The following is a 13,281-nucleotide window of genomic DNA, read 5'->3' on the forward strand; positions in this document are numbered from 1 at the left end:
TTGGGAGGTAAGAGATAGCCCCCCCCCTCCCCTAGGTTCCAAGCTGTGAGGCTAAGGTAATATCTCACAGCTGATCCAAGGAAACTGGGCTGCCTTGACCTGGAGTCATCTACTCTCCACAATCCTTCTGTTGCTGTGGAGCTGTTGGTCAGTTGCTGCACCATCAAGAAGGAAATCTCCAAGGCCACTGTTTACCATTAGCAGCAGGCAGCAAAGCTGGGAGCTCTGATTTCCACCTCTCCCTTGAAGTTTCCCGGCAAACCCAACTTGAGAGATTCTACCCTGGGGTCAGCCCAACCTGACACTTTACCCCAGGGAATTCAGGGACTAAAGAGAGAGCAAGTCAACTCTAGATCCACTTTAGGGTAAATGATTTAGAAAGCCAATTCAGGCTGTACTTGCACAAACACTGAGGAGCATTTCAAGGTCCCCCAGCCCATGAGTCTCCCCTTCACATCCATGAGCTCAGGGAAGACAGAACAACTACAAAGCTGAGAACTCTCTCTCCCTCCGTACCCTGAGGCTGTCACCTCAGGACAAGCTTCCAGGCTCTGTTTGCTCTAAATGAGTGGTTCCCAGATTTTCAATTTCACACACTGGTGCAAAGACCAAAAACATCATGGATACTAATCTGTTATCAACTCTTTATTGTGCTGGTGAGGACGCAGGACCCACAGACAGACCAACTCCTATCTATCTACTGCTGGTCTTCATAGCATAAAACAGCATGTATGTTAAGGAATTAAGGGATATTTTGATACCAAAATGGTTTTCAGTCAAAGGACATAACTTAGCCCAAGAGACAGCCATTCCTATCCTGATTGCATAAATGTGACATTTTTTTCCCCTTATTTTCTCAGTTTTGTCATAGCCAATGAAAACTGTAACAGAGCAGCTCTGGGAGACCATCAGCTCTTGGAAACTGCATTCCTGGGGGACCTCTAAACCACTCAGATCTGTTCTCTTTCAGAATGTGGGAGACCAGAAAAAAAGTTCCAGCTTGGATCAGTCGGGATAAATTGAGGACCTGTTTACAGTGACAGGGAATCCATGCGCAGTGGTCTGATGTTCTCTCACACTGAAATCCTCCCTTAACTGAATGTAGGCGCACCTCATACACCACCTGCTATGCAAATTTTGGCAAGTAACACAAAGTCCCCGGACCTCAGTCTGCTCATCTGTAAAGCAGGGTGAATAACCCTTACTTTAGAAGAAAGTGAGATCATGAATGGAAAGCCCCCAGTCCAAAGCCTGGCTCCTCATAAGTGTGCAGAATCCAGTTTTCTCACACTCTGCTCCAGGCCCCTGTACCTGCTTGTGGGAACCCCTCATCCTCTGACTTATCTCCACCAACACCAGTAGGCCTCAGTAGACCTCAGTGGGGGACAAAAAGGGAATGAAGGGGTGAGGAGCGAGGAAGAGCCCAAGGCTGGGGTACAAAGGCACTGCAGCCCCTCATGGTCTGGGCCACAGCTTGTGGGACCCACTGCCCTGCACCCTTAATAAGGCACAGAACCATCAGCATTGCCTTGTCAGAGCATCTAAAGAGGGGAATTTGTTTCCTCTTCAGCTGCCACGTAGGGTCCTCTAGCCATTCCAGTCCCTCTCCCTTTCCTTCTCCAGCAGCAGGCAGACTCAACCCTGCTATGACCCTCACGTGGGCCAACCACTGCCCCCCCCCCCCCCCATTTCTTAGTTTCCCTCTCAGCCAGCTGAGATTCCTTGGTCCAGCATCATAGTGACTCAAGGACATTATTCCCACCATTACCTTGCCTTCTCTCCCGCTGTGGCATCTGCCTGGCAAAACTCTGACCTCTGTTAAATACAACACACTATCAACTTGGAATCTTCATCTGAACAAATGAATGCATCTGGAAAAAAACGTGCAACCTTACCGATGTTCTCACTTTAAGTTCCTGACTCCTCACTTCAAGGAAGCCCTTTGTCTTCTTAGAGATCGTCGCATGTCCCTAATCCACTCTCTCCCACACTCCTAAAAAACCTTAGGGAGAGCTTCTCTCCCTGAACCTCTCCCCACCCATCTCCTCTTTCAGGTGAAGACTCTGCTTTGTATTTCACAGAGAGGGTAGGAACAACCAGAAGGGAACGTTTGTGTTCTTGAGTCAATAGCAACAGAAATATCTAATGGGAAAACAGGCATGCACAGAAATATGAGCACATCTGGCTTTGTGAGGAGCAAGTCTAAAGAGCAGATGGAACTCAAAAGTAAGAGTGGAGGGAGAAGCAGGGAAGTCTTTGCATCTGAGTTGGCCTGAAAGAGAAACAGATATGCCAGGAAAGGTGTGACCAGTAAGGAATCAATACGTGCTACTGAAAAAGCCTAATTATTAAAACCACATGGTCATAAACAGTGTCCCCTTGTCACCATCAGGTGGCTACGACAAAATATATTACCCAGAGAAAGTCTGTGAACCTGAAATCACCAAGTGATGGAAGACCCACCCCATCATGAAGTCCTTGCCTCCCAGTTGCTTAAAACCAACACCAAGCCTGGCAATGGCCAGAGAATCATCTGCAGATGGCAGATGATACCCAAATTACCAGCAGTAAGATGAGGACAACAAGTGCCGGCTGAATTCCTGTCTCTACCCTGCCGGTGACGGTCAATGATATTTTTCTTTTCTGAATTTATGTATTTTTATTATACAAGTTGAAAATCACTCAGAAAATGCAGAGTTCCCATATAGCCCTCCTATATCAGATTTTTGATGGCTGGAGACACAAAGATAAAAGATGAAACCCCAGTCTTTGAATTGGAGTGCTATGAATCAGTGTTCTCATCTCAGAGATGACTCTCCAGGGGGCTGGGAGGGTCCCAGGTGAGTGGTCCAAGGGTGCATCTGTAGCCCCTGTCCAAAGGTGTTATTCATTCTAAGAGAATCTGACTGCTGGGCTCTTTTAAAGTCCTGCAGTAGCTTTTTGGACCAAAAGTTGGCAGCCACCTGCTCTCTCCACTTATGGAAATAACAGGAAAGCATTTTCACGGGGAAATGGGGCGGGCGGTAAATCGAGCACCACTGTCAATATCTGGCTCTGAAACGGAGTCAATACAACTCCGTTTTCCCCCAGTGAGTGCCTTGATCTCTCACTGCCAGGACAACAACCAATCTTTATTAATTAGCCTTTGTTTCCTCTGGAAAACGCCTTTGATCACATTTCGAAGAGAATTTAGTCAATCCTGCCTCCAGTGCCGATTTCTATAGTCTCGCCCATTGGACTTGCTCATTTCACTGACAGCCAGCAGTGCTTTGGGTTCTTCATTTGCTCTCAGGACTGAAGGACCCCTTAGATCAAGAGCACTGTGGCAGTTAGATTCAGGTGTCAACTTGGCCAGGTGAAGGCACCTAGTTCTATTGCTGTGGACATGAGCCAATGGCGTGTGAACCTCATCTGTTGCTCATTACATCTGCAGTTGGCTAGGAGGCGTGTCTGCTGCAATGAATGATGTTTGACATAATTGGCTGGTGCTTAAATGAGAGAGTGCAACATAGCACAGCCCAAGCAGCTCAGCATACCTCATCTCAGAACTCGCAGCTCAGCCCAGGCCTTTGGAGATGCAGAAAGGAATCACCCTGGGGAAAAGTGTTGGAACCCAGAGGCCTGGAGAGAAGGCCAGCAGAGATCACCCTGTGCCTTCCAGCATAAGAAAGAACCTCAGTGGAAAGTTAGCTGCCTTTCCTCTGAAGAACTGTACATTAACTCAATTTAAATCGGCTTTATTGAAAGCCAATCCGTCTCTGGTGCGTTGCATTCCAGCAACTAGCAAACTAGAACAAGCACTCATGTTTACTTCTGGTCTAGAACTCAGAAAACTGGGTCTGATTGGCTTCATCTCTGGGTAAAAGATAGCAACTGGAGATTTTGTTTCAATCCTCAGCCAGAAGACCCTTGCTGTCCACCTTCCCATCCTGGGGCTCACCTGAGGGTTTTTGTATTTGCAGGGAGCTTATCAGGGGTAAAATTTCCTATGACTGTTGAGGTGCAAAGTGGTGTGTCCTTCTGTCCTGAAGTTAGTTCCCTGCAAAGAGTAGCTGGGACATGATGCTTAAACAGTGACCTACTAGACAAGGAAGAAGCCATGGCGATGACTCCCATTAAGGGAATGTTTACCGTGGGATACACACTGATCTCCCGGTTCCACACTCCCAGCCTGCTGAGCCGTGGCAGCACTCTGTGAGTATCACCACCCCATTGACAGTGGGGGCTAAGAAATGCCGAGGATGTGGCTGGGGGTGAGAGCAGAGCTGCCTCCGCCCCGACGGACAGCCACCAGGCTACTTTGCTCATGTGATTCCATCCATCTGCCTTTTCTGATGCTCAGCGCATGTCCGTGCCTCCTTCCTGGTTTGTTCTCTGCTGGATGATAAGCCTCTTGGGATGGGGCCCTCTGTGAACTCACTCCCTGCGCATGTCCAGAACAGTAGATGAGCTCTGCACACCTTTGTGGGTAGAACTGAAAAACGGCCTCTTTGCCAAAGGTTCAAGACTGGACAAAGGGGTGAAAAGCAGCTGCAGGCCCAGAGAGCTGAGCAGCCGAGCGAGGTGGTGTACGGAGTCCTCTCCTGAACTGAAGGGGACGGACCCCTGAATGTGAGCTTGGTGGATTCATTCCCAGTTAATTCATAGAATCTGCATAAGGAAACCCCCCATCTGTCAACACACTCAGTGCTGTACCCTAGAAAAGCTGTGATGAGGCTGTTTTGTAGGAGACCCTGGCCTCAACTGCTTCCTGGGGTTGGGAAATGCAGGGGTCCTGTCCTTTGTCCCCCACCCCCACTGGCCTCCTCCCCACCTCCGGGCCACCCACAGGGTCAGATTTAATCTATCCTCCCAGGTGCAATGAAAACCTTCTTCGCTGCAGTTGCACATTTCCGGGGCACCTTCAAAGCAAAGACCTGGGGACTGGGAGGTTTCAGCAGGGATTACTCAAACCAGCTTGAGTCTCTCCAGCCTCCAGGCCAGGGGAGCAGACCAGTCTCCAGGAAGACGCTCCCAGCAACCTCCTCCAGTGTGGCCCCTTCTCCTTGGAGCTACCTGACCCCACTTCCTCCACAGCCTGGAAAGGGCTGGCGTGGCCTTGTGGCTGGAACAGCCCCGAGCAGGAGTGCATGTGTGTCTGCAGCGGGCTGAGTGGAGTCCTGCCCCTCAGCCTGCTGCCGCAATGCTGACCCCCCAGCATGCATGCCCTTCTGCAACCTCAGGACATGACCCTCTGTGGAAAGAGGATCTCTGCAACTGGAAGCAGCCAGGATGAGTCAGACCCATGATGAGGATAAGCAATTAGGGTGGGCTCTGATAGGACCACTGTCCTGATTAGAAGAAGGAAGGGAGGACACAGAGACACTAGTCCAGGCAGAGGTGGAGGCAGGGATGGGGGGTTGGGGATGCTGCAGGAAGCCAAGGACCCCTGGGCCACCACAGCTGAAGGAAGCTGGGCAGGCCCTACTAGAGTCTCCAGCAGGAACTGGCCATGCTCACCCTTTGATTTCAGACTCCCGGCCTCCATAACAAAGACAATATCTTATTGTTGTTACAGGTCACTTATCACGCCATGGGAAACTAGCTCAAATCTGCTGTGACTTGAAGGGTCTGAAGTGAGCTGGATGTTGCTTCAGAAAATGCCTTGGCCCAGCCTGGATGGCACCAGCATCTTCAAGACCCCAGGACACGCCTGCTCATAGCACTGGTGGCATGCTGGGGCAGGGCTAGGCCCGTTGCAAACATCATTTCATTCAATGCTGTGCATACCTCCTTCGCAGTCGCAGGAGCAGAGGCTCAGCCCAGGAGAGCAACTTGCCAGAGTCATGCAGCTGCTGGTGGTCCCACTGCCTCTACAACAGCTGAGGCACTGCCTGCATTGTCAAAGAAGAGGCTGATGCCAGCCCTGTCTGTCTCAACGGGATCAAGTAACATGAAAATGCTTTGAAAAGCATAAGCGGGTAACACATATTTGAGGTGGTGCTAGGGGATTTCTTTCCCCCATTTTTATGAAAGCTACTTGGAGAGGGAAAGTTTCACATTTACTTATCTGTGTCCTCAGCGATAATAATAAAACTTCCCAATAAAGGAATGAATGAACACCTGAAAAATGAACTTTAGAAGTCTTGTGGTTAGATGCCCCCTCCCAGCTCAAACTCAAGCTATTCTGCCTTAAAATGGCTTTAAAATCATTTTCTCCCAGCCTCCTGGGAAATGCCCTGCCGATGTCTACTGACCCTCTGAGAGCACCTTGTCGCCTATAGGTGTGAATATAAGTGCTTCTGGTTCCCTGGGAATGGCGTGTGTTTGCTCAAGCAGAAATGGGCAAAGGCAAGAGAACACATATTTCATTTTCCAAGATCAAATAGGATAACAGTATCAACAAATTTTCCAAAGGAGGTTTTAATTTTGGCCCATGGACTCAGTTTGGATGAGAACATTTTTGTAATTTATACATACTCTTACACACATATATTCATATATATATATATATATATTTGAATATAGACATGCTAGATACAGAATATATATACGTTAATCTAGATTGGATAGGTGATAGACTAGATAGATGCTTGATAGAGCAGATTGGATGGATGGATGGATGGATGGATGGATGGATAGATAGATATAGATATATATTGATATAGATATATGATGGATTGATGGAGCTATGCACAGCTCACGTGCATGTGTGTTTGTACCATGAGGCAGCTGGAGCTACGCGGTTACAGAGAGAGGAGGAATCCAGGAGGGAAGAAGCAGGAAGGGCAGTTTCTGTCCATAATAGGCCCATTTGTCCATCACTCTCCAGGTCCTAACTTACTTTCATCCATGTAATCTCCTTGTATAATCCAGCAAGAGCCCCAGCCTCACAATACTGACACACGCGTGTGAGCTGTATGTAGCCCTGGCCTCACAGTACACACACACACATGTGAGCTTTGCTAGGGAGCGTGAAGGCAGCTGCTCCTCTCCAGGCACTTTCCTCTCTGGCCTCACCCCCTCAGTAGGGGTCTCTCCGTCTCCCTGTAAGTGCATAGCATTCTAGGCTTTTCCTTGATGCCCTGAGCTCCACGTCCAACCCCACCCAGGCCTGCCCTCTCCTGCCTTTGGGCTCGTCTACATCTTACTTGTGACAGCTGTTTTGGACCTGCCCCTTAGGTAACTGCACCCTTGTTCACCAGTGGAGAAAGACCCACGTGTAGACAAAGGGAAGACACATGGTCTCGGCGCCTCGGCCGGGTTGTAGAGAGAAGTGGAAGGCCCCGCTGCCCCTAGGACACTGGAGCAGGGGCAGGACGCGGGCTTCCTGTTGGACTTCTTTGGGGTTGGCCACTGCTTGGGCGTCGGTCCAGGCTGTAAGTTGACCCCTACTTCCCTGGCTGTGAATCCAGCCTTGCCGCTCATGGGCTCTCAATGCTGGGAAAGCTGTTGAATATCTCCAACGTACTCCATGGGGACTATGAGTGGTGCCCGAGTCCTGGTGGCTCTGAGAATGCAGTGAGGGGTGCTTGTGCGGTGCTGTGCTCTTCCTGAACTGCCGAGCCCCGGCATGGAGGGATGCTTACCAGCGTGTTGGCAAATACGCTTGCTCTGGCTTCTGCTGTCCCCAGGCCTCCCGTCAGGGCCCAGCTACCAACTAAAAGGGTGCACAAGAGCCTCTCCCGTGTGTGGGAAGTTTAAGTGGCGTGCCTTGCGGTGCACCCGGAAAGGAGTTGGCAGGCACCCCAGGTCCCGCAGCCTTCTTCCAAGCATAGTAGGTTCTGCAAACCATGGCTCAGGGGATCCCACTGAGACTTGGAGGAGAAGGGGCAACATGCAGGCGGCCCCTGTCGGCAGACAGCCCGGACTGTTCATGGAAACTCGTGAGGGGGCATCCACTTCACGTGCTCCCTAAATATTTCAGGGAAGCTTTTTCCCAACACACTCCACCTGTAGCTTCTTCTGAGCGAAACTGATGAGTCTGCGGGATGGCAGCCCTCATGCCTACCTTGGTAGAGCATCCTGGGACACTCGCAGGACAGCTGATAACTGGCTAGAGGTGAACATTCAGTAGCCTCGAAGAGATGCAGGGTGAATCTTTAAAACAAAGTAGAAAAAGAGAAAGTTTGAAAAGGAAAGTTAAAAAAAAAAAGTCATTCTCAGACATACTAGAGTTTGGCAAAGTGGAATAATGCCCCAAAGGTAGTGACATCTTCTTTGAAAATGAGAGTCTAATTCTGCCTGTGTGCTGCGCCCTCTGGAACTCTCACCCAGCATCGCTCGCAAGCCTCTGCCTGTGAGTTAGTGGAACACTGTTACCTAAATGTTCGATTGTTTGCATGTAAGCTGAACTGTACTGGGCATATGAGCATCCCTTTGGTTAATGTTCAATTCTTTAGGGAAAACATGCTTAGCCACTTACATATCCTGCCCCTGTTTCCCACTTCCCTCCCTGGATAGTGCCCAGTTGTGTGAGGACAGGGGGCCTCACTCCTCTCCATGTCACTGGGATGAGACCCCCTTCCCCGAGAGAGACTGGCTGGCATCCCCAGGTGCCAGGTTAAGCTCTTGTCCCTCCTGGGTGCTGCTGGCCCAGACTCTGGCTGACAGCTCCGGCCTCATCTCTCTGGGCTAGGGCAAGAAGCACTTCCTGGATGATGCGGCTGGCCAGCTGCAGACCCTTGAGCTGCTGTGTCTTTGGCCCAGTCCCAGGCACTATTGCCAGGTTGCCTTGCCCGTATGGCAGACTGAACAGCAGGCCACTGGGCCTCCTGAGAATGGGCAGCAGCCTGGGCAGTGAGCCCTTCTCTCTGTCTGGCCACATGGCCCCAGATGTCTTGGCCTCGCCCCAGTCTGCTTTTAGTAGTGGGCATCCCGAGGCAGCTTCCCTCTTCTGAGCTGTCAATGTTCTCATCTCTCCCCCAACACACCCACCCTTCTCCAAGCCCAAGCCCTGGGAAGGTTTTATGTCATCAGCTATCAGGCCTCCAGACTTTGCTGTCAGAGGTAGAAGGGTTATTTTCCCACTAGAGGAAAAGCTTTTCCTCTGAGTCTTTCAGGCACAGGCATTGACCTATTGAAGGCATTTAGCAAATTTCTCTCTCATGACTTGCCACCTGCCTTTCAGGGCTATTGCTCTTTTGCATAATCCAGATTTGCATGGGAGAGTTGATAGATGATTTCAGGGCTATTGCTCTTTTGCATAATCTAGATTTGCATGGGAGAGTTGATAGATGATCTCCAGCTTTTTCTCTGCAACCTTCTGTAGTAGTTCTCAAAGCCCCCATGCCTCCCTATGGACACCTTGGACTGACCAAGAAAAGCCAAGAACTCAGAAAGACAAAAAGGAAGCACTTTAATCATTTAAAAATATTATCCTTGTTTCATATGTGACCCCGTACCTACTCCATTTCACATACTCCCTATTTGTTCCCCAAATCATCCTGAATTATTTCAAGAGAGTGTTTTTCCCAGATAAAAATCCCATCTGCCAAGTCAATCCACCATACACACTAGGTCAGGGACCAAGCACCAACATTTATCTTGTTTTCTGGACAGGATTGATGCTTTGTAAATAGAGAGAAAGAATTTCATCATTGGTTCCAAGGTTATGAAATAAAATCCAGAAGATAGACCAAATAAATGTTCATTTAGTATTCATTTTCTTCTCAGGGAATCTTGGTATGAAGTAGTGTTTGATTTGCTCTAAATGAATTTAGAGGTCAAGCAAATAGCAGTTGAAAAGATCTCCCTTGTCGTAGACTGAATAATGTACCTCAATTGAGACACATACTATCTCAATTCGTATTCTGTGAGTGATGCAATTGCTATTTTATTAAGGCATAGCCACATTGAATGAGGGTGGGTCTTAATCACAATTACTGAGGGTGTTATAAAGAGCTGGAAATAAATAGTCAAGTGGGATCCAGAAGAGAAAGGAGAGGATATCATCATGTGATGGGAGACCCAAGGACTGCCAGCAGCCAGCCCCAGGGCCCTACCAACCCCAGGACAGAACCAGCCTTCTAGCCTCTGAAACCGTGGAGAACAAATCTTCATTGTTAAAACCAACCAAGCAGGTGGTCTTTGTCATGGTAGCTCAGAAAAAATAGGACCAACATACACAGCTCTTAGCTGGTGACTAGGTAATTTAAGAAAGACTGACAATACCCAAGAAAGCAGGAGAATGTCAGCAGCTGTGCTTAAGTCATACAAAAGCACATTAACTTGAAATATGGGACTCATTTTCATGATACAAGCAAAGGGAAAAGACATTGGAACATGGAGCCACAGACCCAGCTGGGAAGAGTGTCACCATAGTGACTGCTGTTTGCAAAGGCTGTTCACTAACAGACAGGACAGACCGGTGACAGCGGAGCATTTGCTGGTTGTCACATCATTTTCAGAAACAGCAATTCATGTCATGCTAATAGCTCAGTCTATAATTAGGCATAGTTATCTACGTCCCATTGATAGGTCTCCTGCTTTTTTGTGCTTGGTTTCCTCTGAGAACAAACAAAACAGATGAGCTATGATTCTCCAGAGTGGCAAGCCAGAGTGCACATGTGCTGAAGGCACATAATCAAAGGGTCTAAATGCAATCTCTCTATTGTCAAAATACATAGGTAGATATTGTCTGTTCTCCTGGGAAGCAGAGTCTTCAGTGCTTACCAAAAAGGACTGAGAAGCAAAACATATTCTTCTCTCTGACACAAATTTACTATAATTTTGCTATTTCTGTACCTTCCTATGTCATGTTAAAGGGTTACCCGTTGACTGTTGTTTTTAAGACTGTTTGGAAAGAAGACAGATTAAAGCAACTGGTCAATTAATATTGCTAACATATCTAGAAGGCCATAAAAGCAGCTGTAGTTAGAAGAACCGGAGAGTTTCTCTTTTTCTTAATTTTCTTCTGCAATAGAAGAAGAGGAACATTATCATCAGTTGGGCCAACTAATTATGCATGGACAGATAAGGCAATTGGAAGAAAGTTGGGCAGCCTGGCTTTGACTGGAGATCAGTTGAGCTTGATCCAAATAAGATTCACCCTCCAAATTCCAGCTGTCCTGTAAGGCTCTCCCACCACTCTTGGAACAAATGTAGGACACCCTCCATCCAGGCTGTGGGCCATGACAATGTTCAGTATTTAAAAGTTATTCTAGACATGTATTTTTAATGGTAAAGATTTAAAGATTGGAACCCACTTTTGAAAAATAAGTATCTCACGGAGGAGGCCCCCATAACTCGTGGAGTACTTGAGCCACGTTCAGTGACTTCCTGGAAGATGGCGGCTTAGTAAGACGTGCGGATCTTAGTTTCTTCTCCAGGACAGCTACTAGGGGAATAGAAACAATACAGAAAGCGCCCAAAGCCACAACAGAGATAAAAAAGACAGCGTACCCCATCCTGGAACGGCTGGCTGGCTGAGAGAAGCAGCTCGGGTGAGATTGCCGAGGGGCACAGGCTTCACCGGGCGGGGCGACAAGCGACTGGAGTTACTCCCTTCCCCCTTCCCGGGCCGGCTGGGAGAATTGGAGAGGCGGTCCCCTGAAACCAAGGCGGCTGGCACCCACACCACACGCGGCCCCCCGGACCGACTGAGAGAATTGGATTGGAAACCCCCAGGCCGCAGAGAACGGTGACGGGTGGGGGAGGCCCCTTCCAAACCTGTGACTCCCGGGGAACGTGCACTCTCTCGGGCACGCCGCTGCCGCTGGCGCCCTCCCGCCACGCTTGTCGCCCAGGGCCGACTAGGAAATTCGGATGGGCTCTTTCCCGGGCTGCGGCGACCAGCAACCCTCCCTGCGTTCGGACCCCAGGCCGGCTCAAGCCGCTTTGGCTAGCGAACCCCCCGGACGGCGAGAGTTTTCCAAAGTTTAAGGTCCCACAGCACCTTTTACTGGTGGGACCCACAGACAAACGTGTGCCACGAGCGCCACCTACTGGGCAGGATAAGAAAAACAGAACCCAGAGATTTCACAGGAAAATCTTCCAAACTTTTGGATCCAATACCCAGGGAAATCTGTCTAAATGCGCAGACGCCAACAGAAGATAACGGATCACGCTCAAATAATTGAAAATATGGCCCAGTCAAAGGAACAAACCAATAGTTCAAATGAGATACAGGAGCTCAGACAACTAATGCTGAATATACGAACAGAAATGGAAAACCTCTTCAAAAACGAAATCGATAAATTGAGGGAGGACATGAAGAAGACATGGGCTGAACATAAAGAAGAAATAGAAAAACTGAAAAAGCAAATCACAGAACTTATGGAAGTGAAGGACAAAGTAGAAAAGATAGAAAAAACAATGGATACCTACAATGATAGATTCAAAGAGACAGAAGATAGAATTAGTGATTTGGAGGATGGAACATCTGAATTCCAAAAACAAACAGAAACTATCGGGAAAAGAATGGAAAAATTTGAACAGGGTATCAGGGAACTCAAGGACAATATGAACCGCAAAATATACGTGTTGTGGGTGTCCCAGAAGGAGAAGAGAAGGGAAAAGGAGGAGAAAAACTAATGGAAGAAATTTTCACTGAAAATTTCCCAAATCTTATGAAAGACCTAAAATTACAGATCCAAGAAGTGCAGCGTACCCCAAAGAGATTAGACCCAAATAGGCGTTCTCCAAGACACTTACTAGTTAGAATGTCAGAGGTCAAAGAGAAAGAGAGGATCTTGAAAGCAGCAAGAGAAAAACAATCCATCACATACAAGGGAAACCCAATAAGACTATGTGTAGATTTCTCAGCAGAAACCATGGAGGCTAGAAGACAGTGGGATGATATATTTAAATTACTAAAAGAGAAAAACTGCCAACCAAGACTCCTATATCCAGCAAAATTGTCCTTCAAAAATGAGGGAGAAATTAAAACATTCTCAGACAAAAAGTCACTGAGAGAATTTGTGACCAAGAGACCAGCTCTGCAAGAAATACTAAAGGGAGCACTAGAGTCAGAACCGAGAAGACAGAAGAGAGAGGTATGGAGAAGAGTGTAGAAAGAAGGAAAGTCAGATATGATATATATAATACAAAAGGCAAAATGGCAGAGGAAAATATTATCCAAACAGTAATAACACTAAATGTTAATGGACTGAATTCCCCAATCAAAAGACATAGACTGGCAGAATGGATTAAAAAACAGGATCCTTCTATATGCTGTCTACAGGAAACACATCTTAGACCCAAAGATAAACATAGGTTGAAAGTGAAAGGTTGGGAAAAGATATTTCATGCAAATAACAACCAGAAAAGAGCAGGAGTGGCTATACTAATATCCAAAAAATT

At 47.9% G+C, this 13,281-nt stretch overlaps 1 long non-coding RNA gene across 1 annotated transcript in view; it reads right to left on the bottom strand.

Moving 5' to 3' along the window:
* Positions 1–6,663: 6,663 nt before the first annotated feature.
* LOC143679242 (uncharacterized) overlaps positions 6,664–13,281 on the bottom strand; it is a 45,322-nt gene continuing 38,704 nt past the window's right edge. Inside the window, exon 3 of the long non-coding RNA XR_013173611.1 lies at positions 6,664–8,079. This is a non-coding gene — a long non-coding RNA (uncharacterized LOC143679242). The remainder of the gene's footprint in view (positions 8,080–13,281) is intronic.

Source organism: Tamandua tetradactyla, chromosome 4 (genome assembly GCF_023851605.1).
Source record: "Tamandua tetradactyla isolate mTamTet1 chromosome 4, mTamTet1.pri, whole genome shotgun sequence".
In the NCBI taxonomy this organism is placed as follows: Eukaryota; Metazoa; Chordata; class Mammalia; order Pilosa; family Myrmecophagidae; genus Tamandua; species Tamandua tetradactyla.